This window comes from Sciurus vulgaris (assembly GCF_902686455.1).
Source record: "Sciurus vulgaris genome assembly, chromosome: 6".
NCBI lineage: Eukaryota > Metazoa > Chordata > Mammalia > Rodentia > Sciuridae > Sciurus > Sciurus vulgaris.
This window is the reverse complement of record NC_136466.1, coordinates 9,876,229-9,902,319: the sequence shown is the minus strand read 5'-3', so window position 1 is coordinate 9,902,319 and position 26,091 is coordinate 9,876,229. Positions and strand designations below refer to the sequence as shown.

Here is a 26,091-nt window from a genome sequence, read left to right as displayed (position 1 = left end):
GGTAAGGCTAAAGTGAACTCTGGTACTGAATCAGATTCATGTTTTTCTTTTATACATTTACAAATAGATACAAAATAAATGTAAATATGTGTATGTGCATATATACACATATATGTACATGTATGTTAATAATTACACATGCTTTAGCATTGAAAGAGCCTCAAAGCAATACTCAGACCTTGATTTCTAAAAATTCCATTTTCCAGTAAAAGTAACTGTGGCTTCCTGGAGATGTGGTTCATTCTGGGACTGTATCAGGGAAAATCTCAGATCAGCCTGCATCATCCTGTAATGTCAGCAGATAGAGAGGGAGGAGGATGGGGAACATGCAAATCCCAGTGACGTTTGTGTGATTATTTTATTAATATGTATATTACTAGAACTGTAACCTCCATGGGGATAGGGATCGTGGTATTTTGTATATGCTAGCATCTGGCACAGTGTCTGACATATGTTGGAATATTTATCAAGCTCATTTATTAAATTCAGTTGAACATTTATTAAATAAAAGAATATACTGTAGAGCTAGAACTGTGACTGAATCGATGTGCCTGTAATTCTTGAGAGCATCTCTTCTCTTGAGCAAAGCTTGGATTATAAAGAACACATATCATGTTATTATCCAGTTTGAAAAGTGCTACCCAGCCCTTTTGGTGGTAAATCTTCTGTTTGCCTGTTTAATAACAGGTCCTGGGTTCAGGAATAGTTGTGCAGTAACATGTTGAATTCAAGACACAGGGGATTTTCTTAAGTGAGGGATGTTTTGATTGTTGTGGTGGTTACATCTCTATGTATTTGTCAACTCACAAAACTATATACTTTTGATAAGGTTGAATTTTATTGTATATAAATTATACTCAACTTTTTAAAAATCCACAGGTATTTTGAAGGAGGCATTTGCTCTTTACTCAAGAACCTCATGATCTTGTCCTTACGAATTGCAGAGGGTGGATCCGTGTGTCATGAAGATATGAAAAGCTATTCATAGTCCATGATATTCCACACTGTCTGCTCACTGCCCTCTATCTCAGTCTTTCTTCATGAAATTGAAGGAGTAAATGAAAACAAACTTGTTGACTGCTTGGTCATATTAGGACAGCCTCGAGGCCACTGTTTCCTACACCCCTCCACCTGATTCTTCCTCTTACCATTCCTTGTAGGAACCTTACAGAGTCTCTGGTGGTTTCTCTTTACTTCCTCTTTTCCCTACCAGCATAGCTACTATTGAAAGGCAAACGATACACACTTTGATTGAGCATAAAGCCTAAACTGGAAAACTGCCTAATTTAGAGAAGGCTAAAATCACAATGATTATTTTGCAGAAATAGCTATTCTTACTTTTGCTACTACGAACATTCCGTCAAGACAATCAACTGCTTACTTAAGAGTTCATTTTTAAAATTATGAATGATGACCTATTGCTAAATAATACCTGTAGCATAGAATACTTGCCACCTTCATCATGGGTTTTCAGACTTTTTTTATTTTGTTAAATTTTTGATTTCTATTTAGTGTACATGTAAAAATAAAAAAGTATAAGATATGTTGCCTCACAGTAAAATCAAAATTAAGAAATTTCACTATTTTGGGCCAATTACCAACAGATGTTAACTGCTTGAAATTGTCAAAGTGCTATCATTACTTCAGAGTCTTTCTTATACACTGATGTCAGAAATCAAAGAGTCGAAAATTTCTGCCCAATTTGACCGTTGGCTCTGTCTTTAACAGGGCTATTAATTTTGGTTTCTGTGCCCTGCATCTCTTTTGGAATGTTTGTAGAGTCCCTCTTTCAAGATACTAGGTGATTCTTAAAAACCAGACTGATCACTTTCTTCATAGCATTTTCTGTGTGTGTAGTTTCAATTGTTCAGACTACATTTGTGGGAAAAAATATTACTAGAGGGCAATCTACGGTATGTTCCCATCTGGATATCCAGTAAATGCGAGTGAGATGTCAAGGCCTTGGAATTCAGACTGTGATCACTGGTGAGGTAATCCGAATCAGATGTTCTACTGCACTCCTTATAAAGTTTTATTTTGTTTTGTTTTTGGTACCAGGGATTGAACTCAGGGTCACTCAACCACTGAGTCACATCCCCAGCTCTGTTTTGTATTTTATTTAGAGACAGGATCTCACTGAGTTGCTTAGCAGCACCTTGCTGTTGCTGAGGCTGACTTTGAAGTCTTGATCCTCCTGTCTGCCTCCTGAGCTGCTGGAATTACAGGCATGCACCACCACAAAAGTAGGGTACTATTCCAAACTTGCTTCTTCAGTTATACTTCAGGTTTGGGGTATATTCAGGCATGATCTGATTATATTAACAAATTACCAGTGGGAGTATTACTGATTATGAGTATCTATGCCCAAACCAAAGATTTTTTTTAAAAATATTAGAACTCTGGGAAAGCCTTTTTTCAATTTATTCACCTTTATTAGGGAATGAAGTATAGGGTATTTCAGGGCCTCCCATGTACCAGTCAGCATGGTAGACACTTTATTCACTTTGGTTCTTGTAACAACTATGCGAAGCAAGTTTTGTACCAGTTTTAGAGACGAGGAAATTAAGCCTGATACTAAATGGCTGTCAGTGGTAACTAATGAATCATAGAGAATCGTCTTGGACCTAGAATGCTTTATAACAGAGACACATGAAGATGGATATTATAAGCGTTTACATTTTCTTTCTAGGCATAGGTAATAATGACCTGGTTTCTTTTTTTTTTTTTTTTTTTTTTTTTTTTTTTTTTTCTGGTTTCTTAAAAGATAATTCAGTAGCTTTTTTTTTTTTTAATTTTAAATAAATTTCAACATTTTATACCTGCCTGGTTTGTTAAAATATTATTCTACAGCTCATTTCATTTTTTATTTTAAATGAATTACAATATTTTATACCTAATTGTAGTATGTTGTGACTAAAATTAATGACCCCCAGACTGCTGCTTTTATCTGGCAAGTTAGTGGGGTAAATGACTTCATGGTTACTAGAGGTGTTTAGCACAGCTAGTCTAGATTTGAGGTACCACACAAAACGATTCATCATGGGAAAATATAGTTCTAAGATGAAGTTCTAAGATATAGTTCTTTGTACCTTAAGACAGTTGAACAATGGACTTTTTCTACTTTTTAACTTTATACATGTTGCTTTGAAACAGTGTTGAATAACATCCAGAAATCATCAGGGTGTAGTGGTGCACACCTGTAGTCTCAGACTCGGGGGGCTGATGCAGGAGGATCCCAAGTTTGAGGCCAGTCTCAGCAATTTAGCGGAGCCCTAAGCAACCTAGCAAGACCCCATCTCAAAATAAAACACAACAAAAGGGTGTGGGGACTGGGGATGTGGCTCAGTGCCCTCTGGGTTCAATCCCCAGTATCAAAAAAATCATAGAATATTGAAACTGAAAGAGATCATAAAATATGTAGTCTAATGGTCTTTTAGCTCACTCTGTGTGGTTCAGGAGCAGGGGATTTTGACAGGCTATCTTCCCCTTCATAGAGGAGAGCACTCCCCTTAATCTATTCCTCATGTTGGTCTTTAGGTAAGTGCTGAGAAATGATTTTGCATCTTGATTTTTTTTTCACCATTTCTTAATCTTACAGATGGCAGTTTAAGGCCCAGGGAGGCAAATGACCTTCCCAAGGTAATTTTGCTTTTGCTGGACTAGGATTTCCAGTGCCATGGTTTATTCACCTTCCATAAACCTTTACTGACTAGTTGCTATACCCCAATTCCTACACTTAGGGCTCTTGGATTGACAGAGGAGACAGTTAAATAAATGATTGACAGCCCTGAGTGGAAAAGGAATTTATGAAGTGCCATATGAAGGAAGTCAAGACACACATCCCATGAGGAATTATATTTGAACTAGGTCTTAAAGGTAGAGATGATTTTGCCAGGTTGAAAGGAGAGGGTAATTATTCCTTGCTGAGGGAAGGTAGACACCAAAGCAGACAGGATGAGGACCAAGAGGCACAGCCACTCTGAGGGCTCAGGAAGGCCCATTTCTGGAGATGCAGAAGGCGAGGGGACAGGTCCCCTGCAGGTAGGGAGGGCCAGGCCAAGAAGAGTGCACCATAGCAAGGTAGGGAAGGCTTATCCTGTAGAACAGTGTCCCTGAGGATTTTTAATTACCAAGAGAAGTGATTGATCATCTGTGTATTTCAAAAATATTCTGGTGGCAGTACCCTACCTAGTCCTGGAGTTAAAAAACAAAAAATACAAACTCCAGATTCCCCTTGAGCCCTCTTGTCCCTTCACGGCCTGGTGCCTGCAGAGGTGCCCTTAAACCCTCCTCCATGGTAAGCGTCTAGGTGTCTTCTTGCTCTGTTGAAGGTATTTTGTTCCCAGTGTGTCCGCCTGCCACAACAGCACAGATGAGATTTGGAAAACCTTTTAGAACTGAGTGTTTGACTCTCTGAGTAATCCTTTTCTGTGTTTGCTTCACTTGAAATGACACTGTGACTTGCTGTAAGACAGGATAATTTGTAGTTTCTTTTGTCATCATCTTCTGTGGATGTCACAGACCATGCAGTGCTCTGTATTGGCTCAGAGGAATTGGGAATGGGAAGGACACATGGATTTTATATTATCCTTTCTCTTGAGTGTTCTTGCTTGTGATGGATTCTGGCTCCAGGCACAAGGATGTCTGGAGAAGCAGGCTGTTGGGAGAGCATTTTATGTTTCACTTGGCTTCTCTGTGACTAAATACAGTATGAGATGATTTGTGTGGTGCTTGCATGATATTAAATCGAAAGGGCTATTATTTTATCAAAAAGTGCTTTAGTATAGACTATGAAGGCTAAGCATTAAATACACGAGTTTCTCTGTGTATAGAAAAGTCCAGGTAAATTTCTTAGTTTGGATTACTTTAGATAGCTCTTTAAAGTCTTTCTTTCTGATCCGAAGCCCCAAACAGGTGATCTTTGGAGGCCATTTTTGTTGGCATTGTGCTCTGGACTCAACCAGTGTTCCGGGTAAGCCAGCATCTTAACCATCCATCTCCAAAGCCTGGATGCATCCATAACCCACCTGTGCTTTAAAATAAAATGTTTATTTTACTTGTCCTAACAACAGTCATTTATTTTTTTAATGAAACACAGAGCAGGAACAGAAACTTTTTATATAAATTCCTAGCATCATAATTCGTATTCTGAAAGCTCAAAAAGAGTTGACTTGCCCTTGCTTCTCTCCAGGGTTCCTCGGTTCCCTGGCCCTCCCTACTTTACTCAGCAGCTTTTTTAGAGATTTCTGAATGTTTTGGTACTAGTAAAAATAAATAAATGTTGTCTTTTCACAGCAATAAAGATTGCATAATAAGCAAGAACTGATGAGAGCTTTAAGAAGTCTCATACCAGAAGTTGCTCATGACAGTAGTGAAATTGTCAACTGGGACAGGCCCAAAGTACATGTCGTCTCTCTCTCTCCTGAAGACCACATAGTGGGTCTAGACATCATTCCACATTGCATAGCACCTTACCTCTCCTTTAACATTAAAAAAAAAAGAAAAAAAGATAGGGAAGAACCTAATTAATTATTTAATTGGTAAAGTGGATTTTTAGGTACCCTTTGGGTAAGGTTTTGGGGGAAATCTCATATTATGGGTAATCGTTCCCAAGAGAAAGAATAGCATTTATTAATGACCCATAACAGGAATGCCAAACATTTTACATTAATTTTCCTTATTCCTTCCAACAATTGCATGAAAATTTACCTCAAACATTAGAAAGGGAATGCATCCAAGATTGGCCTTCCTTTTCACCCTTCACCTTGGGCATTGGGGTGAAATGAGCAAATAGTAATCACAGCTAATTCAAAAGGACAAAGATCAAATTTAAAAGACATGCATAAAAGAGTGGAAGGAAGATACAGAGGATAAGCAGCAGGCCCAAAAGATTCAGGACTTACTGAAAATGAGGTGAGGCTTTCCTTTATAGAAAAAGCAGAGCAAGAAAATGCTCGATGGGATTCTCAAGAACAGGAATGCCACTTATTGCAATAGTGCCAATGCCAGTCTCTGCTCGGTGCTTGCCACAGGGCGCCAACTTGAACTTCACACAGTCATGTGTAAGTGCTCTCTTCTCTTGCACTGGCGAGAACCTGGAGGTCATCCTGGTCACATGCTGCTTTCTCAGTCATAAAGCCAGTAACTGTTGGTGTAGGGATTAAACTCAGGCTCCACATGTAGCATCCTCCGGCAGCAAGAGAAAACGTTTGACCTACAGTGTGTGTTTTTCTGGGAGAGGGTCACCTCTGATCAGATTTACAGAAGAGCGTGTAGCCCTGCAGAAGATTAGGGCTCTGTGAGCCTTAAGTTGTATTCCCCTCTCAAACTTTTTCTCAGGTAATAGGAACGTACACAGAGGGAGAGAGAGAGAGAGAGAGGGAGAGAGGTCCTTCGTAGCTCTTCAGGACTAAAAATCCTAACTTATTTTGCTAGAGGAGTGTAGCGCTGTGGTGTACTGGGCAGGAGTGCGGGTGTTGGCACGAACTGCCTGAATTCCAACTCCACCACGTCTTTGCTCTTGCCTCACAGGGGCACCTAGCACACCCACAGCCTCCATCAGTAAGCTGGGATGGCACCTGCCACGTGACAGGCAGGAGCACTGAGTTAGCAAGTGCCCACGGGTTGCTCGGCACTGGCGCCGGTTCTTCCCAGAGGACCTCTGACTTCTCAAAGACAGTTTTGGTTGTCATAATTTGGGAAAGAGATGCTATGACTGTGACTTCACTGTGCACAAACCAGCCCCACCACAAAGAATTGCCTGAGCTGTCTGGCGGTGAGGAGGTCTAGAAACCCTGGTGAGCACTAGGCCGACAGATACGCTTAGGTAGTGTTTGGTTAATGTTTAGGAAAAACATGGAAGAATAAATGAAATTATGACACACTCTTCTAAGCAGCTAAAGAAAAGTAGAAATTTTAATCCCTGATAGTAAATACTTTTAATTAATAGAACTTCAATATGTGGAAAAACCTATTTAAAGAATGTGAATTTTTAATCAGTGAATATGAAACCATATCTGAGGCCATGAGATATGCTTTGTAAGCAGTTTTGTAATTTAATTCTAATATTGATATGCTTATGTGCATCTTTTAGAACAGTTATTTATAAATGTAATTACTTGCCAGACATAGTAGTACAGGCCTGTAATCCCAGCAACTCAGGAGGCTGAGGCAGGAGGATGGCAAATCCAAGGCCAGCCTCAGCAACTTAGTGAGGCCCTAAGCAACTTAGCAAGACCCTGTCTCAAAAAATAAGAAGGACTGGGGATGTAGTGCAGTGGTAAAGCTCCTCAGTCCCCACTACTGCCCCCACAAAAGTAAGTGTTCAAGGGTGTGATCATTGACATTATTCTGACCTGGGCTCAGAGCCCAGCAATGTTATGAACATACGGTGTAACTTAAGAAGCACCTAATTCCCTGAGCCTCAGTTTCTTTAGTGGTAAAATTGTGATATTAATGTCTTGCTTCATGAAATGACCACACTCACTAAATGGGACATGTGCTTAGCACTCTGTGTGCACTTGGGAGAGGTAGCTACTCGTGTTACCCTCATCATTGTCAATCATCCGTTCCTGGACCTGCAGTACACCCAAGAGAAGTGGTTAGGAACTAGAGCAGCAGCTGAGAGACTGATGGTTAGTGAAGTGACCCTGATCACGGGCTCTGCAGCTACGAGAGCTGGGCCATCTAACTTTACATGCTAATTTCACCAATACTGTAGAACCCGTTGACGACCCTGGCCACTGGATAGGTCTTGCTCCCAGTTCAATATTCATTGCAACCACTCTCAGCATCCCCAGCCTAAGGAGAGACCTGAGGTCTTAAACACTACTCTTTCTTTATTGAGGTTTGAGTGGTGCCCATTTCTCACAAGTGTTCCTTAAAGTGCCAAGTAGTTATATAAACATTTATCTCCCTCTACCCCCAAAAAAGTCCCATGTCACACCAACAAGGAAATCTGAGCAGGAGAATTGTTTTCTACCTTGGTTTTCTCATCATAAGATGGATAATTATATTCTTTTAACTCAGCTATATTTTCAGCCTCCTTCTAAATGATATCATAATCTCTCTTGAAGTCCCTTCCTCAATTTGTTGAGGCTAAATAAAATGTGAGACTGTGTGAGACATACTAATGTGTAGTTTGGTCCCACATGTGGAGGACACTGTAATTGTGTTCCCTTGCTCGGAGCTCATTTTTAGTAATTTCTTCTCTTACTATACTTGAGCCCTGGACAATATAATCTGCAGCATAGTTTAAGCTTGGAGTTAGTTTGCGTCTGTCTATATTAATGTGTTCTAAAATCAAGACTTAATATCCTTTTATTGAGCTCTTTTAAAAATAATCACTTAAATCTAAGGAATGTATCTTAATTTTGAAGAAAGATAAATTTTTCTACCTCTCTAAGACTGTGAGAAGAAGCTACAAAGAAGAGAAAAATCCCCTTTTAAAGTCACAGCTCTCCTCAGTAAGCCCTTGGTTGGCAGGGTGCTGGTCTTCCTCCTCGGTGTCAGTCGAGCGTATCACACGAGCACCAGTGAGCAGATGTGGGCGGAGGGGGAGAGGCGAAGGGGTGTGGAGGCAGGAACCAGCAGCGCTGGCAAACTGGCAGCTTCGTCTGTTTTGCTAAGCACCTGCTTGTTTGTATTCAGACTGTTTGAACCATCTGCTTTTATATTCTCCTTACCTACTGTCGGCCATTCTAGACTTTTAAAAGACTTTAAAAGTAACTGGGAATATTTTACAATAAGCCAGGAATCCATGCCACTCTTTAAAAAATCTTTTGGGTATTCTCATTTAGTCCTCAAGGGAATAGTGACTTTTTAATGTAGGTGTAGTATGTTATATGTATGCAATTAAGATGTTCTTCTCCTTTCCCAATTATTTGTTCAAGATATCAAAATTTAAATTGTCTAAATAGCTATTCATCCATAGTATAAAACACAACAACAGACACACAGTGATGACATCCCTTCTCATTGAGGGGAAATAAATGACAGGCATTATACAATTTAATAAAATGAAAGCTTCTACTTCTTTATAAGCTTAGTTATTTTCTAGATATACAGCTGTTGTTCTCAATTTAAGTAGTTCCTCCTGGGTAACAGGTACTGCGCTAGACCTTTTGTCCACACTTCCACAGTCCTGTCCACAGCCTTTTGTCATCATCTTAGAGGTGAAACATTCTCAGAGAAGCTGAGAAAACTGTTGTGGACCACACTCGAGGCTAGACTGTGGTTTCTCCAGCTCTCATACACTGCTTTTTTGTTTTCCTTTTTTCTTTCTTTCTTTATTTATTTTTTTTAATTTTTTGTACCAGGGATTCAACCCCAGGTGCTCAACCACTGAGCTACACCCCCAGCCCTTTTTATTTTTTATTTTGAGAAAGGGTCTCACTAAGTTGCTGAGGCTGGCCTTGAACTAGTTACTTTCTTTGAGACCTTTCTCACTACCGTTAATAGTGGTCCAGGTAAACTGAGATAGTAGGTAAAGGTTCAATTCAAATCATTTAAAAGCACAGTATTAGTAGTTGTAATCTAGATTTATATTTCACTTTTTGAGAGCAGAGCTCACATATTGATCATAGGAGTCAGCACAGCTCTAGGTCTCCTTGGCCCAGGATGTTTTATACTTAAAAGGGAAGATCAGGTTTGGGGGGATTTTTTTGTTCTGTTTTGCTTTGTTGTTGTTGTCCAGTTGGAGGATCTGAGCATTTCTGTAATATTTAAATTCAAGAGGCTCCTTAAATCTACATTAAATTTAGAGAAAATAAGAAGAAATTACAATTGTTATGGACAGTAAAATTTATGAAACTTGTTTTTCCAAGCACTTGCATGAACTAAAAATGCAGATAGGCTTAATAAGTTCATGCATTGAAGATTCTCTATTTGTTTACTTAATAAATGTGGATTTTTAAAAAGATAGAAATAACTACCTCTCCAACTTTTTTATGAAATCAGTGATACTTGGTGGAGGGTAGTTCATGGGTACCTTAATAAGAGACAGTAATAACAAAATGAGCCATTAAACGGGTACATTTTGTTCTTACTTAATAACTTAGCAGTAGGAATGTCCTTCAAGTGCCTGTCCTACCCAAGCCCTTCCCCTGGTTCAAGGAAAGAGAGCCAAAACTGTCACAGTTGTGCCATGTTGGCATTTCTTTCAATTCAAGCCCTAATTACTTTTCTTAGGTAACAGTTGAGGCTTAAGGGCTACTTCTGGAGCTGTGGAGTTAGTATTTTTAGTATGTATTTCTTTGGGAGTGGGTAATTGATCTCAGGACACTTTACCACTGAGCTGCATTCCTATCCCTTTTTATTTTTTGAGAAAGGGTCTTGTGAAGTTGCCCAGGCTGGCCTTGAACTTGCAATCCTCCTCCCTCAGCCATCTGAGTGGCTGGGCTGACAGGTTTGTACCTGGTGTATTTAGTGGAACTTTTGTGAGCACATGACCTCTCTCAGAATGGGTGTATGAGGATGGAGCGTACTTTCAGTTCAAGAATGTAGGAAATAGAGATTTCTCACTGACAAACTGCAACATGAAAAAGCAAGATGTCTCTGAAGCCCAGGGTATCAAGGGGCGGGAATGCTGTCAGAGGCAGCTAGGGGCCCCGAACGATAAAGCATGCCTCTCTGCTCCGGTCCATTATGCACACCGCAGGCAGAGGGAACTACAGAACTTTCAGCTCTGGACTCCGCCCACACAGGGCACAACCTGCTGTAGCCCACCACTTCCCACCAGGGCTCTTCAGCTTCTGTGGGCCATGTGACCTGGCTCCCCCCATTGTCCAGTTTTAGTTCCCACAGCTCCCTCTATCGTCCTCTCATCACCTGCAACTCGGATTGTGTTGTCCTCTTCCTCCTTGGCCCAAACACAAGATGCCAGTTCTTCAGTTTCTGTTCAAACATGCATACTTATGGTTCTTAGTGTCTGGATCACATCTGTTAAAACATCTGATTAAAACCCTTCATGATAATGCCAGCATAAATTTTTTTTACATGTAAGACTCTATGACAAACCTTTTATGTCCATTATATTTTGTAAGCTTCAAAATAATCTTATGACTAAGGTGTTGTTTACCCCAACTCTGCAGCATACCGACTCAACTGAAATACACAGGTAGACTCAGATGTGGTGGTGCACACCTGTACTCCCAGCTACTTTGGAGATGGTGGGAGGATTGCAAGTTCAAGGCCAGCCTTGGCAACTTAGTGAGACCCTGTCTCCAAATAGAATTTTTAGAAAGGATTGAGGATGTAGCTAGGAGGTAGGGCAGTTGTCTAGCATGTGCACGGCCCTCAGTTCAATCCCCAGCACCACCCAAAAAAAAAAAAAACAAAAACCTAGTAGCACGTACAAGATTTGACCTTAGATCTGTGTGGCTCTGAGCCTGTTATCCATTAAATGGTGAAGTAGACTTCCCAGTCTTGCTCCTTAAGCATTTTGTGCTCCGTGTTCTTATTTTCCTAGGAAAGTGTGAGATTCTTGACGACAGGGGCAATGTCTATACATATCCTGTATGTACCAATACAATTAGGGCAGTGACAGATCATCAACTGTTTTCTTTTTGATTGATTGGATACAGATCGGGTAGGGTGAGATGGTCAGATTTTATGGAGACAGAAATTAATTTAATTCTGATCTTTCATAGCCATTTTTCTGATGTAGGTGTTGTTAATATGAGCAATATTTTATTAGGAGACAGTGGATTGGAACCAGCCAGTGTTCTGTTTTTAAGGATTGTAAACTAAGGAAAGGATCTCAGTGTCAGTAACAATGTTATTTTGGACTAGATCACTCTCACTTATTTTCTTGCATTATACATGTATTTACAATTATAAATACATTTAATTGTCTACTATGTGCAAATGGACCACGATATTGACTACAGATAGTTCTTCTATCATAGAGTGGTGGATCAATCATGAGCATTTAATATTAAAAAGAAGCAAAGATAAGTTGGGAAATATACTACTGTTCCCTATGTACATAGGTATATATTATAGAATACTGCTATTTATGACGGTAATGATTTCCCTCTAAATAATTTGTGAGGATGAAATAAATTTATTTCATCTTCAGCTTTATGGTTTCTACTTGCCCATTCAAAATTGCAAATCTAAATATTAATGGTACCTGGTCATACCTGCTTCAAATATACATTCCTAATGATCCAAGTGATCCAAGAGAAAATATGATGAATGATGTTCCCTCAGCCAAAGGAGGATAATCCAAAGTAAATAAGACTTAAAATAAAATTTTATGAATGAGATTCAGGAAACAGAGGAGGGAAACATGGAGAAAGTAAATATTTAGTTCTTTTTCTAGTCAGTAATTATGAATATTATCATTTGAAGTCTACTGCAATATGAGGAAAGTCATGATTTCAGCAAACAAAGTTACTTCATATTAAAAAGAGACAAAATAAGTTAGGAAATATATTAGGGTTTCCTACATAGGTAAATGTATGTTATAGAATCCTACTATTCATGATAGTAATAATTTTCCTCTAAATAATCTGGGAAGATGAAATAAATTTATTTATTGAACTCTTCAAAAAATGTGTTCCCCACAAATTTCTAAGTATTAGTCATAATAATCAAGTTGATTTCAAAAGAGAAGGCATAAAAAGGAGATCTGAAAGGAGTTCTACAGAATATAAATTTTTATTCTTTATATAGTAGATCATCATCTTGAAGTAAAGATGAAATGGAAAAAAAGTTGTTTGCGCTTTGAAAATTGAAACATTATTTCTCATGCATAATTGAACACACTTGAAATTTTGTAGGTTTGAAACAAACAAAGCCACAGCTATGATAGCTGTTACAGGAAATGGAGGAAATTAATAATAAAAGGCGATACATTACCTCATGAATATATTCTTACCAGAATAGAGGATGAGAGCATTAAGCAGATACCCTGATTAATTTAACAATTTAATCCTGGAATTGGAGTATGGATATTTCAGAATTTATTTGTACGTAGACAATCCAGAGAGACAAAATAAAGATTTTAAAAGCCATTCCTAAGGATATGTAAAGAGGATATTTTTTAAAAAAGAGATTTTAACTGAGCAAAACATGTTTGATGGGTGTTTTCTAAATAAACAGTTTTTGTATCTTTCTAAAATCCCATATACATTAAGGAACAGAATTGGGGCATTTTGCCTGACGTCCAGTAATCTTGCCTTTTATAATTTGTTTTAACTAAGTGCTAGGAGCTGTGGTTTTTAAAAGACTGCCTGACACTTAAGACCATAAATTGGTGGGGTGGGGGGGTTGCCTTTCTTAGTTCTTGGTAACTGAATAAAGTTCAAATTAATCCCGATTAGAAACCCTTAAATACCTTTTTGGTGCATAAAGTAATTTATCAAAACATTTTTAAAATAAATTTTGGAGGATTTTTAGGAAGTACAAACAGTATAAGAACAGTTTTCTTGAACGGCTTTTATTTTATGTTGTGTGAACATTGTGGATCACTTTATTATTTTTCCTATCAGCTATTTGGAAAAAGTCCTCAATTTGCCAAAATGGTTAATAGGACACAAATATAGACATTTCATGTGCTGTACCATGTAAATGTAAACCTTTGTAGTTACATGTTTTTGTAGCAAGAGAATTGTTTTAAAAGGCATGTAATTTATTAGCTATCGGTAGCTTCTTTATTGCCTTGCCGCGCTGCAGTAATAAATAAAAGAAAGTGAACTGATTTTACAAATGGCACACAAGGTGCACATTTTGTGGGGAAAAAGTCTTTTTTTAAAGAATTGGCATTAAATCCTTTTTTTGTGATGACAAAGAGGCTAAGAGTGCAAACTGTATTTTCTGTTTATCGAAAACAGTCTTTTTTTCTCCGGGGCATTTTTTCCTATGATCATCAAGGGATTTCAAAAGCAATAAAGTGTGGAATCATTGTTCGACTTGAACAGTATTAAAACTTAGGTTTTAATTTCAGTGAAGTAATAAGATTTGAACCTGTCTCACATTACAGCACTGTAAGGCATTTAGCAATTGTATTTTAAAGGAGGTTTTTAAAATGCAGCTCACTTGTAAGCTAACTGTCTGTCAGTAATTAATAGTTTTTCTTCAGCACAGGCTGTTGTGATCAGACCAAGAAATATCTGGGTTTTAGTAACACATTATGATAATTGTGAGTCTTTATTTGTAATTAGTCTGAATGTCTAATGATTTTCAGTTTGTTTCTCTGACTACTTTAAAAAAAAGTGATGTTTAGAACCACAGTGTGTCTTTGGGCTTTTAAAAATATCAAAGTATGTATGCAAGTGTATTTCCATAAGTTTACATCCAGCAAGATTATATGTCATTTGACTCATTCATTAACTGAGTATTTTATCCTTCAATATCATTATCCAGTTTTTGGACATCACATTGTTTGCTTATGTTAAAAATATTGCCAGATAAGGTACTATATATAAAGCTAAACCCAGACTGACAATCTGGATTCTTCTGTATTCAACGTTAAAACTTACCTTTATGTCTCAAAAAAGGCTTTAAAATATGAGCATTTCTATTAGATCAATGTGGCAACATAGTTGCTGATGAAAGATTGTATTTACCATTTTGAATTGCTATTGAAAATAATTGCCTCTACAAAAGGAAACATCTGTATGATAGCACATGGTTAAAGCTGCCATCAATTTTTAACATTTGAGGGTTGAGCTATGACCTTTTATGATGACTGTGAACAGTAACTGCCTCCATTAGCCATAAGTTTTGTTTCTTTATTTTAGTAGATGGCCTAGACTGTAAATATTAGAGAATCTAAAATAAATCAACATATTATCCTAAGGATACAAAATGTAAGAGCTATTTGTGGTTGGGAACCTTTGACAGATAGTTTGGATGAAGCAGATGATTGCCTGCCTAGCGTATCTGGTCTCCATTGCTATGCCTGCAGGCAGTTCAGTGCTATGGTTGTATATTGATGTCAGGGTTAGTACTGAGTGGCTAGCAGTGACAGATGTCTATAATTACAGGCAATGCTTCCAGTATTTCTGAAAAGCCAGCCTATATTGAACAATTATCTTATTTCTGCCTTGCCAAAGAGCATGTTCCAATTGCTAGTATTAGCAGTGGTAGATATAGCGCCTCATCTGCTGCCTTGGGACAAATGTGGGAAAAGCACTTGGTTATAAAACATAAATGCAAAATATTTTTTCAACGTTTTAAATTAGTTAAGTTCAGTGTTTTCCTAATTTTTATCTTCCCATAATGTTTCTGTTGAAGGAGTCTTGAAATATAAAAGCACATTTGGCACACTTATTGGGATTTTGTTTCCCCTAGGCCTGCGTGGCTCCCCAGTGCCAGTCTCCCTTGCTTTACTGAATAGATGTGTTTAAGCAAGTTGGCTTTGAAGCAGGTTTCTCCAATGTGTATTATATTTTCTGATTGACTCCCAGCACAAAATTGGAAATGCATTTCCATGGAAAAATTTCTCACATCTAGTAAGTTGAGTTGGAAACTTTTAATGGGGAAAATTATAAAACTAGAAAATGCTGAAAGGTTTCAAACACCTTAATACACTGATGGCTTTACATTCGCCAAGAATTACGATTCTAAGTTTTTTTTTTTTTCTTTTCTTGTTTGTTTTTTTTTTTTGTTTTTGTTTTTGTTTTGTCCTCAACTTCCTTCCCTTTAAGCTTTTGTCCTTAATGTCCTTTCTGATCTCCAGGCTTCCTACCCTGCTTGCTCCTGGCCCTCTTTGCTGACTCATTGGAAGTGTTCCCGTGCTTGGTGGTACAGGTGCAGCTGACCTCCTTTTTTATCAGACCAGTTACCTTTAGGGTACATGGGCTGTGATGCCACACTCATAGGGTACAGCTGCCCGGCACCTGACATGCTCCAACCTTGAGGTTTACGGCAGGAGCTGTAAAACATTATCCATGCTGTTAGTTCAAATTCTGATTTCAAGTAATGTAGAAGGAAAAATGCCTGGGAAACATTTGAGAATACAGTTTTGTCTTCAACCTTAATCTATTTGTATTGATTTTCTACTTTTTAACCACTTTGCTGAGTTATTCATTACTTTTTCTCATTTAGTCTTCTCAACAATCTTTTATTTAGTAGATACAATTATCTTTATTATACTGATATGAAACAGATTTCAGAAAATTAAGAACTTAGTGTCAGACACTGAGCTTCAATCAAACCATCTAATTCAAAATTCAGTTTGCTTTCCAGTATACAGTACTGCCTATATGTGTATTTAGGTATGAGGTCAGGCTTGATCAGTTTCAGAGGGTTGAATGATAAGACCAGCATCACAAGTTTCATCTCCATATTGGCTGTTATCGCCCAAGGAGAAAAAAACTCATCTCTTGTTACTGGCCATCAGTTACAAGAGAATTAAGCTAGATCCTAGATATTTGATATAATCTGTTCTACAACAGGGATAGTAATTCAGAACCTATGTCTAGTGTGAGAGATCAGTGATGTTTATATGTGGCAGGCAGGCCCTTTCTATTCTTAATGTGAAAGAATGCCCCTTTGAGGCCCTCACACAAAATGTTCTAATAATTTTAAACCCTAGTGATGATGTTCTAGAACCCCTTGCCTGTGTGCATTAATTGAAATAGAAAAAATGGACAGGAAAGAAGAGGGAGAGAGGAAAGGAAGAAAAAGAAAAGAAAGGAAAAGACAACTTGGAAAATTGGGTTGGCTCATGGGTCTGACTTGGGAAGCTTTGATGATTTATTGGACATGGTGATATTCACCAAGTGAGTTGAAAACATACCATGGAAACATGAAGCAGGAACTTAAGATGACTCAAATGAGGACGAGGCTTCAACATTGGGAACTCAGGTGATGTAGACGAGATTAACATCGCCAGCTTACCAGCTGTCACAGACCATTCTGTTTTCTTTCTGTCTCCTTTCCCATCTCTTTTCCTGCTTCTTCTGTTTCTTAAGAGAACTGGAGGACTAGTTATGCTACCTTTCATTAGGGCTCTCTTTCTTCTAACTCTTCTTCTTTACCCATTACTAAAGCTATTCACAGGCCAATTTAGAACATGTATCTCTTTTCCAGTGTCTGATTCAGATAAAGTACAAAGAAAAGGGACTGTCTGATCGATGCACGCAATTGTGACAATAGCTTACACTCAAGGAAATTTTACTACCTGCCAAGGCGTTCTCAGTACTCCACATAAATAACTACTTTAATACCCACACAGATTCCATAAATGAGGTTCTGCTGTCATCTTCATTTAACAGTTTAGGAAACCAAGGTTTAGAGGATAAGAAACTGACTCAAAATCACTCTGTAAGGAGCAGAATCCCATTAGTCTTGAACTTTAGAGTCCATCTCCAGCCACCTCACTAGACCACCTGCAAATTTTGTGATGTTCTTCTTTATTTTACTATTCTCTATTAAATAAAGAAACAAAGGTTCTGAGAAACCAAATAATTTAACTAAGGTTATAGAATTAATTCATTCAGTGAAAACATTTATTGGATGCTTGATATCTACTACACACTATGCTTGTTAGCAAATCATAGTCTCTCTCAAAATCTTGTGTGCCTTACAATACATATAACATTCTGTTTCCTCCTAGCTGATCTCACCTAAGATGCATAGTCAATAAATTTGCTCATTTCTGTCTTCTTAGTAAGAGGAGCATATGCTTCCTGAGCAACTGCATATTGTTTGGTCCATCAGTTGGACTTTTGCATACATGCTAGCTAACTCTGAACACAGAAGACTAACATGGAAGAGAACTTAGCCCATCACTGCTCTGAGTCGAGGAGCTGGGCCATCCAAAGGTGAGCCCCGATGCACCGTGCTGTGGGAAAGTTGAAGTTTCACTCATCAGGCTGGTTTGAAAGAGAGAGAGCCAACGGTACAAAGGAGCATCATATAGTAAAATCTTAAAATTATGAACTCTTCATGTCACATTTTTTTCTTCTAGAGGGATAGCGTTGAGGATCTCTTAGGAAGGCACAGAAGTTGTCTTAGATATAGGAAATAGGACTTGGTTTCAGATAAGCAGTGTGGAAACAAATAGAATTATATTAATAGGAAATATGTATGAATAAAATAAACATGTTGTGAGTAAACATGGAGACTGGTAATGTTCTTAACACCCACTGTAGCCAGCGCGATGGTGCACACCTGTAATGATCCCAGCAACTCGGAAGGCTGAGACTGAAGGATCACAAGTTTGAGGCCAGCCTCAGCAACTTAGCAAGACCCTCAGCACCTTACTGAGCCCCTTTCTCAAAAAATAAAAAGGGCCAGGGATGTAACTCAGCGGTAGAGCACCCAAGCATTTAATCCATGGTCTCCAAAACAAACAAAAAATACCTATAACTATAACTTGGTGTGCTTTTATAGAGGATTTGGATGCACGGGGTGGAGGACAGAGTGCAAGAATAAGATTTAGTGAGGAAGACTCGGTATGATGTCCTTAACCTCCTGAATGACTACAGAAACAAATTTATTAAAGTTTGTGCTTTTGCCCCTCTGAAGATGACTTGGCCCACTGAAATCATTAGTTCCACCTGCCACACTTGTATAAAAAAGTACCACATGGAAGACAACAGAACTATGGATTCCTAAAAACAGTCCTGTAAAATATTATTATGATTTATTCTTTTTAGGGCTAACCTTTAGTTATTAGTTTTTTTAATTATTCCATTGAAGCAAACCCATTGTAATCCATGTAACTGCATTCAGAGTTTGAACAGGACTTCACTATGCTTCTGCTATGGACTCCAGAATAAAATCAAAGTCCCAAAGATATTTTAAGTGGCAGCCACAAAGATCCTGAGCTACTTTCTCCCTGGATCTAAGATTGGGAAGGCTTTTTCTGCCCTTCTCTGATCCCTGGTACCAGGTGGTAGTTCCTAAACTAGGGTGCAGTTCCCTAAACTCTATGCTTTGTAGGTTGTATAACTGAGGAGTGATTTATCCAGAGAAGGCCTAGAAAATAGTTAAGGTGAGTTGAGTTGCTGGTTATGGTGGGATCTCTAGTTCTTATTGCTTATCTCACTACAGCCCCAGATTCTTATTACTAAAATAGACATGTGTACATGGTGATAAGCATAGGGGTGTGTTATCTTTATTTCCATTTTTATATAGTATATAATCCTACAGCATGCATGTTTTACAGCCAGATGTTCAGTAGTCAGCTTGCGTTCTGTATTCACTGCAGAGACTGTATTCTGTGTGATTGCGCCATATGAAAGCAGCCTTAGTTTCTTGATCACAACATTTCTGAGTGGCCAGGTCCAACACTTGAAATAAGAGGGCAGGACCTCGCTTCACTGAGTAGCACATTATTGGTGCTGTCTAGACAACACATACTTCTTGTGCCAGCATGTGTTTCCGGCAGACACCTTGGAGAGGCGTGGCAGTGGGCAGGGGTGGGGGCCATTAGAGTGAACAAAAACGTTTTGTTTTCCAGTCCCCCACTTGTGCCATCACCCCTCACAAACTTTTTTGCTCTAAAGTCTAATCATGTCATCTTGCTAGTACAAATAATTATAAATATTTCTTTAAGATCCTGACATGTTCCTTCAAACCATGGTCTTAACCCTCTACAAAATCAAACCGTCCCAATAGCCTGGTCATAGCCATTGTCAGCTTCTTTGTTAATGGACTTGGGAAGATGATATATACACTCAGGGCTTTACCATGGCTTCATCCACAGAAGACTCGTCTAACAGAAGCCTGGCCCCAGACATGGAGTGAGTTGGCAGCCGGCAGGACAAGTGCACATTCTCCATCCTCTCTGGTTGGCTTTCAGCTGGTTGCGCCACGGGAGTCCTTCTATGGACTGTGTATCCTGTGACCAATAACTGGTGCACTCGACCCAGGTCCCTCTTGGCTGGTGAAGGCCTGTCGGGAGGCATTAGGTCCACGCTGGTGAAGATCCGTAGTCAGTGGCTCCCTGAAGGAAAATGGGCTATGGGCCAGCTTCTGTTGAACAGGTGGTAGTTAGACCCTCCACCTGGCTGGGGGCAGGGAAAGAGCCTCTCCAAAATTACCAGTCTTGCTGGTCTTCACACTACACCTGTACTTCTCTGATAAATGGCTGTTTAGAAAGTACCCCAGAAATATCTCTGGCAGCATCTGGAGCCCTCTAACTTTTCCACCTTCCTTAGCAGTCTGGATTTGGGCCCAAGTCAGGAATGGAAACCCCACTGGGGTGCAAGCCAAAGAGGAAGCATGTTCTTAGCCATGCATCAGTGGAGGCCCCTACTGGGAGAGGGGATTATCACCAGCAGCAGGCAGCCCTGCACCCCAGCCTGCTGAGTCCCTGCTTTGTGCCATAGGATGTGGAGCGAAGGAAATGTGAGGCCAAAGTGGCCGCTCCAAGTTTTTTTACACAATAGCCGATTCAAGCAGATTGGGAATGCCTCTTAAGAGATTTGTTAGGTACATGTCCCTCAGCAAGATGGCCACCACAGATGGCGGCTTCAGCTATTCTAATTGAAATGAAAATTTGACGTTCATATTTATTTTATACTTCCATAGCCAGTGTTTCTTTATCCGATGCCATTCAATATTCCCCCAATTGAGCAGATTCCTCACTTTTTGCTGTTGGGTTCTAACATAAATGATGGTTTTAACATTTCTGGCAAAAGATTTTTCTACCTAATTTTACCCCGATATTTAGTGATGTTATCTTAAATGATATGGAAAAATTGGTCTGCCAAGATTAATCTGAATCTACGCCCTATCACCAAGTTTGTGTATTTAGTGTGCGGCACTGATGTCGTGCCATTCTTCTCTCGATGTGGCACTAAGTTAATTGTGGCATTCATGTTTTATTCTGCTTCAGATGTTAATGAAAGAGCTCAGGATCTTAACTCCCAAGTCATTTAATGCTCCGTTAGTTCCTCCTAATATGCTCCTTCTACCCCTGCTCCCAGCACCTTTCTTGAGTCTTCCTTCTAGAAAGCACTGAATTGACCTCAAGGACACCAGAAGTCTACAACAAAAATCTGAAAATTGCTTTCTTGCTTATAATAACTGATTTCACGTTCAGTTCCTAAATTCTCTACCTCAGAACTGTCCGTGCTTCCATCATTTTGGGTCTTTTCCAGTGATGGATTTTGTTTTACCAAATGACAACCAATTTACCACCTAAATTGAGAAGTCGTTTCAATAGATTGAAATAATACTTTAAACTCACAACAGTTTGAGGGGTCATGGTATCAGTTTTGTATTATTTGATGTGAGTTTTGAGAAGAACCTGGTTCTGTGGAGATAGAGCATCGATGGCAGGTGCTTGGTTGCTGATTCCACAGCATTGCTGATTTTCTGCATTGAGCCTGCTTATGATGTACTAAAGCTCTTTGAGAAGCTACAACATCTTAAACATTTATAGAAGGCCTAAGGGTATTAAGCTGCTGTAATTTTCTAAAAATTCATTATCCAAAATCTTAATTCATTATAACAGCTCTTATGAAAACCTATAGAACCAGTGTTTTCTCTTATTTTCTTATTTGCACAGAATGAGAGATTCATTGTTCTTTTTAATTTGTTTCATGTGGTGCTTTTGAGTGCATTTCATAGAGGGCTGTTATTGAATTTCAGTGACTGTCATTATATATCCATACAACCTTTAGGAACTAATATTCTGGGTTTCCCAGTTCTGTAATCTACTTCAAATTTAAGGATTGACATAATTAGTTTCTTCAGAGTTATAACCAGAACATCAGAGGCAGTGCTGCAGATACTCAAGACCAAGGATTAGGATTGGAAAAAGAAAGCAATTTTGAAAATTATCACAGCACATGCTTTTATTCCCTATTAAATTAAACTTACGACTCAGAATTGTGTTGCTGTTTGTGTGTGTGTGTGCGCTCACTGGCTGCCTTCTCTGGTTCCCTGTGAGCACTGTATAGGAGCTCACCGAAGCTACCTGCAAAGGCAACGTTTATCATGGGATTGGTTCAGAAGTTAGAGAATATGCTGGATCACCAAAACATTGTGTGCATGTCCAAGTTTTCTTTTCTGAAATTTATAAGAATATTTGTAGAAAAACAAATAGAGATAAGATAGCAAGTGTATTAAAATGTTTTTTAAGAGTATGTCATCTCAAGTCTGTAGTGATGATTTCTTAACATTTCTAACAACATCCTCTATTTCAAGAGCTGGACAGATGGGTGACTGTTGAAAATGGGTGACTTTTTTTTTTTTTTTTTCCAGCTTCTAAGAATATAACCATTTAGAACTATATAGAATAGGGGTTTTATATCATGAAAATTTGAAGCGGTTGCTTTGTGCCTTTAGTGAATGTGGTTCCGAGACTAGAATGTGTTCACTGAACATTTACATAAAGATTCCAGTTTTTAACACAAATTTCAAGGTTTGGTTTTGATGGTTGCCTTTCTGCTGTGTGGATGGCTCCAAGAGAAGTACTCCTACCTTCCTGTTATTGTTTGTCTGAAGGACGTGGCCCTGAAAAGGCATTAGTTGACAGTTGTAGCACCTGCTGTGCAGAAGGGTCCATGAGAGGGGACAGAGGGGAACCTAGCATTTGTTGAGTAACTAGTAAATGCCAGGAACTCTTATCATTTAATCTTTCCAAAAAACCCATAGAGTATGAAGTATATAATTATCATTCCCGTTGACAGATAAGAAACGACGAGTCAGAGACTTGAAGCAACACCTAGTTAGTGGCAGATCCAGAATTCAAATCCGGATATCTTTGGGACCAAAACCTATGCTTTTTCTCCTTTGCTAAGTTCATCAAGACAGTGTTTAAAGTATGACTGAAACAGACCCCTCCCCTGCCCTCCGGGAGCACACGCTTGAAGTGGCCCCGGGGAAAAACAGTACTGAGTCACCTTCTGTCACCCGGGCAGTTAAAGATGAGCTCTTCCTACTGAATCTGCAGGATGCCTTCTCCAGGAAACTGCAAGCATTAAAACCACACCTTTTTAAATAACAAAAGTTTGCTACTGTTTACTCCTTGTGAGCTGGATTTTGAATATATTATTTTTACAAGAAAAAAAATTCTTTGTGAAAACAAAGCAAGCAAAACATGCTTTTATGAGTTATTTTCCTTTTGTTAAAAAAAGATTAGGAATGAAATGAAATTGAATGAAATGTACATTTTACCAGTACAACCCTTTTATACGTTTGAAGTAGTAGGCATGGTCCAGAAAGACCCACGCCTTCTCCCTGCCCGCAGGGAGCAGTCATCTAATAAAGACAGGGAAAGAGAGGAGGCCCAGGCAGGTAGGAATTTGCCAGCCCTGCATGGGACCGAACCACAGCACAGCCCTGTACTTTGTCACTGTATCCTCCACACACCTCTGAAGGGCTAGTGACTTGGTCTCGCCTTTCTTAGATTTTTGCTTACTTCTCATTATGATCAAACTATCTTAAAGATTCTGAAAATAAAAGACTAGGACTCTGTGAACTGAAAGTGAGGGTTATTTTTTTTTTTTTTCATCCCTACACCAGCTCCCATATGCTTCCTTAAAATGGATATTGTGCTGTGGTTTCTTCTTACTATCATTAAAAAGTATTTTTGGTGAAGTAGTAAAAAAAAAGTTGTAGAAAATGTTAAAAACTCTCTATCTTGTGTTAGAATTATTTTCTGCAGAAATTTTCCTTGACTTGTGCTTTATGAAGAATTTTGTAGATATTTCCTCACTGAACAAATTACATCCACCCCCCAAATTATCTGTCTGTGATCTAATTAAATTGTATTGGAGACATTTTCATATTATCTGCATGTTCTTTGAATGATAAGATGCCTTAGAAAATGTGAGACAGTCTTTTAAAAGAAATGCTGTAATCATACATTGATTTTAAATGACCCTGTCACACGTGAAAACAAATCAGATTGTTGCTCTTAATGAGGTTTTCAATTTACTATTCAGTAGATCAGATAAGTGGATTTAAGAGGTAATGATCCTGTTTAGTACTCAAGCTTGACTGTCAGATCCGGGTAGTGGAGAGAAGTCCCCAAGGACAAAAGCGTTGACACAGTTCTCGATGGGATAATGGGAATCAAAGCTAATGGATGATAAAAGGAAGGCGCAAGTTACAGGGTAATTGTGGATTAAAGCACTGCCATGTGTCAGTGTTGACTCTCCTCTGATGTGTTATTGGTTCAAATCCGGTGCTTTGAGAATCTGTTTTGACAGCAGAGCCCAACAGACCTGCCTGCTTGCTTCCCTTCTTGCACGCCAACCAGGGTCACAACAGGAAACTTCTGGTAGGACCCATCAGTTTTTACAAGATACACCTTTTTTATGTTTTAAATGTTAATCACATTTTAGTTACTACATTTTGTTACTCAGTGTGGCCTAGTTAAAATAAAACTTGGATTAATGCTGTTTTGCCATGAAAATGTATCATTTATAGTCTTGAAAATGTAAAATTTGATTTTACAAACGTATAGGATAGTCATCCTGTGGTCCAAAACAAGAAAATTAACCAGGAGATAACAGAGAAAAAAAGATGTAAATATAACAAAAATAAAATAGGCCAGTTGAGATAATGCCACGGTCATGTCCTTTCCAAAAATCATCATATGAAGTTTATGGTTAATTTCATGTATATGTAAAGACAGCCCTGTGTGCCATCAGGAGAATTTATGCTCTGAGTTGTGGTCGGGCCAGTTTGAGCATATCCATGCATTCCTTCCTCCTTGTCAAGTGAAAGTACCTTAGATGCCGTCCAGAGATGAGGATGCAGTCTGCGTCTCTGGAAAAGAGCATCGTGGGCAGAGAAACAGGTGGCAGGGTGCCTGTCCCCACTGTTGTCTGGTTTTACGATCTCAGCTTACTGGAAAGATGTCCTTTGACCAAGGGTTCTACTAAAAATGAAGTTCAAAGACTACTGCTGTAATCAGCTGCTAGAAATTCACATGTTAAAATAACAGTGCAAACCAATCTTTGTAACTGCTTTTTATTTTTCTCTTGTAATTTATGGTTCTCATCTTTTGTTCATAGAATGCAATATCTGTTTCATAAGAAGGATCTTCATTGTTCATTGTGTAACATTCACATCAGGATCCATAGTCCTGTGGATCCAAACGATGATTTTTGGTATTACATATCAAGCACACACGTAGTAATCACATGAAATATCATCTCAGGTGTTGGACACAAAGAATAAGGGGTAGTGTCACCCTCCAGGACCTGCCAGTGCAGTGGGGGACATGAACATCCAGGCAGTTACAGTGTGAAAGCACACCACAGAGGAGGATTCCTGTGGGAACATCATGGGGTCGGCAGCTCACTCTGCCTGGAGGGCTAGTCAGGCCTCAGAGGAGAGGACTTTGGAATGGGAATCAGGAAGAGGAGGAAGGATTCTGATCCAGGCAAAATGAAAAGCCTGTGAACAGAAAGATCTGAAATGGCATGAAAAGTCTCTGTAACCCTCAGAAGTTCATTGTGACCTGAGGTGGACACAGGGGGTAGAAGATGAGATAGGTTGGGGCCAAGGCAGAAAGGATTCGCATGCCATAAATCACCTCAGTTACAGGTTTCCCAGCGGACCCTGTTTGAATGCTCAGAACCATGAGAAGTTTTGAATCATGGCAAACTAAGGGAAACTTCCCTTTCTTTACACCATTCTTCCTTTGAGCCCTCTTTGTTCTTAAAGGTTTCTGATCTTTGATGATTGTGGTAACCAGCTTCTCCCTAGCTTTCCCTTTGATGCAAACATCTTTGGAAGCTCCATGACTGCTTCAGTCTTATAAGAGATAAAGTCCAGCTCTCCTGGGCAAAGGCACAGATACATAGTCATCGAAACCCTTTTCTGTAGGGCTCAGTTGTTAGCTGAAAAGAGCAGAAATGTTAGTAGGTCTCCACCACCCCACTTCTCTCCATCATTCTGCCCCCTTTGTTCTTCTCTCCCCTCCTGTTCTCCTCTCCCTCCTTCCCACTGGCCCTCCCGGCTCCAGCAGGAGCCTTCCCAACATTGCTCAGGTCAGAAGCAATGCAAATTTCCCACTCCAACAGCATTTGAAATCCAGAAATGAGGTTTCTGCCATGAACAGCTCCTCTCCCCTGTGTGGTTCTATAGTTCCGGGAGATTTGTAGTGCTCTATATATTATATTGCCTTTGTGACCTGTGGCAGAATATTAGGCTGGTGTTTAAATA

The 26,091-nt window shown here is 39.0% G+C and overlaps 1 protein-coding gene across 5 annotated transcripts in view; it reads left to right on the top strand.

The window, feature by feature from the left end:
• RANBP17 (RAN binding protein 17) overlaps positions 1 to 26,091 on the top strand; it is a 284,952-nt gene that overhangs the window by 159,633 nt on the left and 99,228 nt on the right. The gene's annotated exons all lie outside the window — the stretch shown is intronic.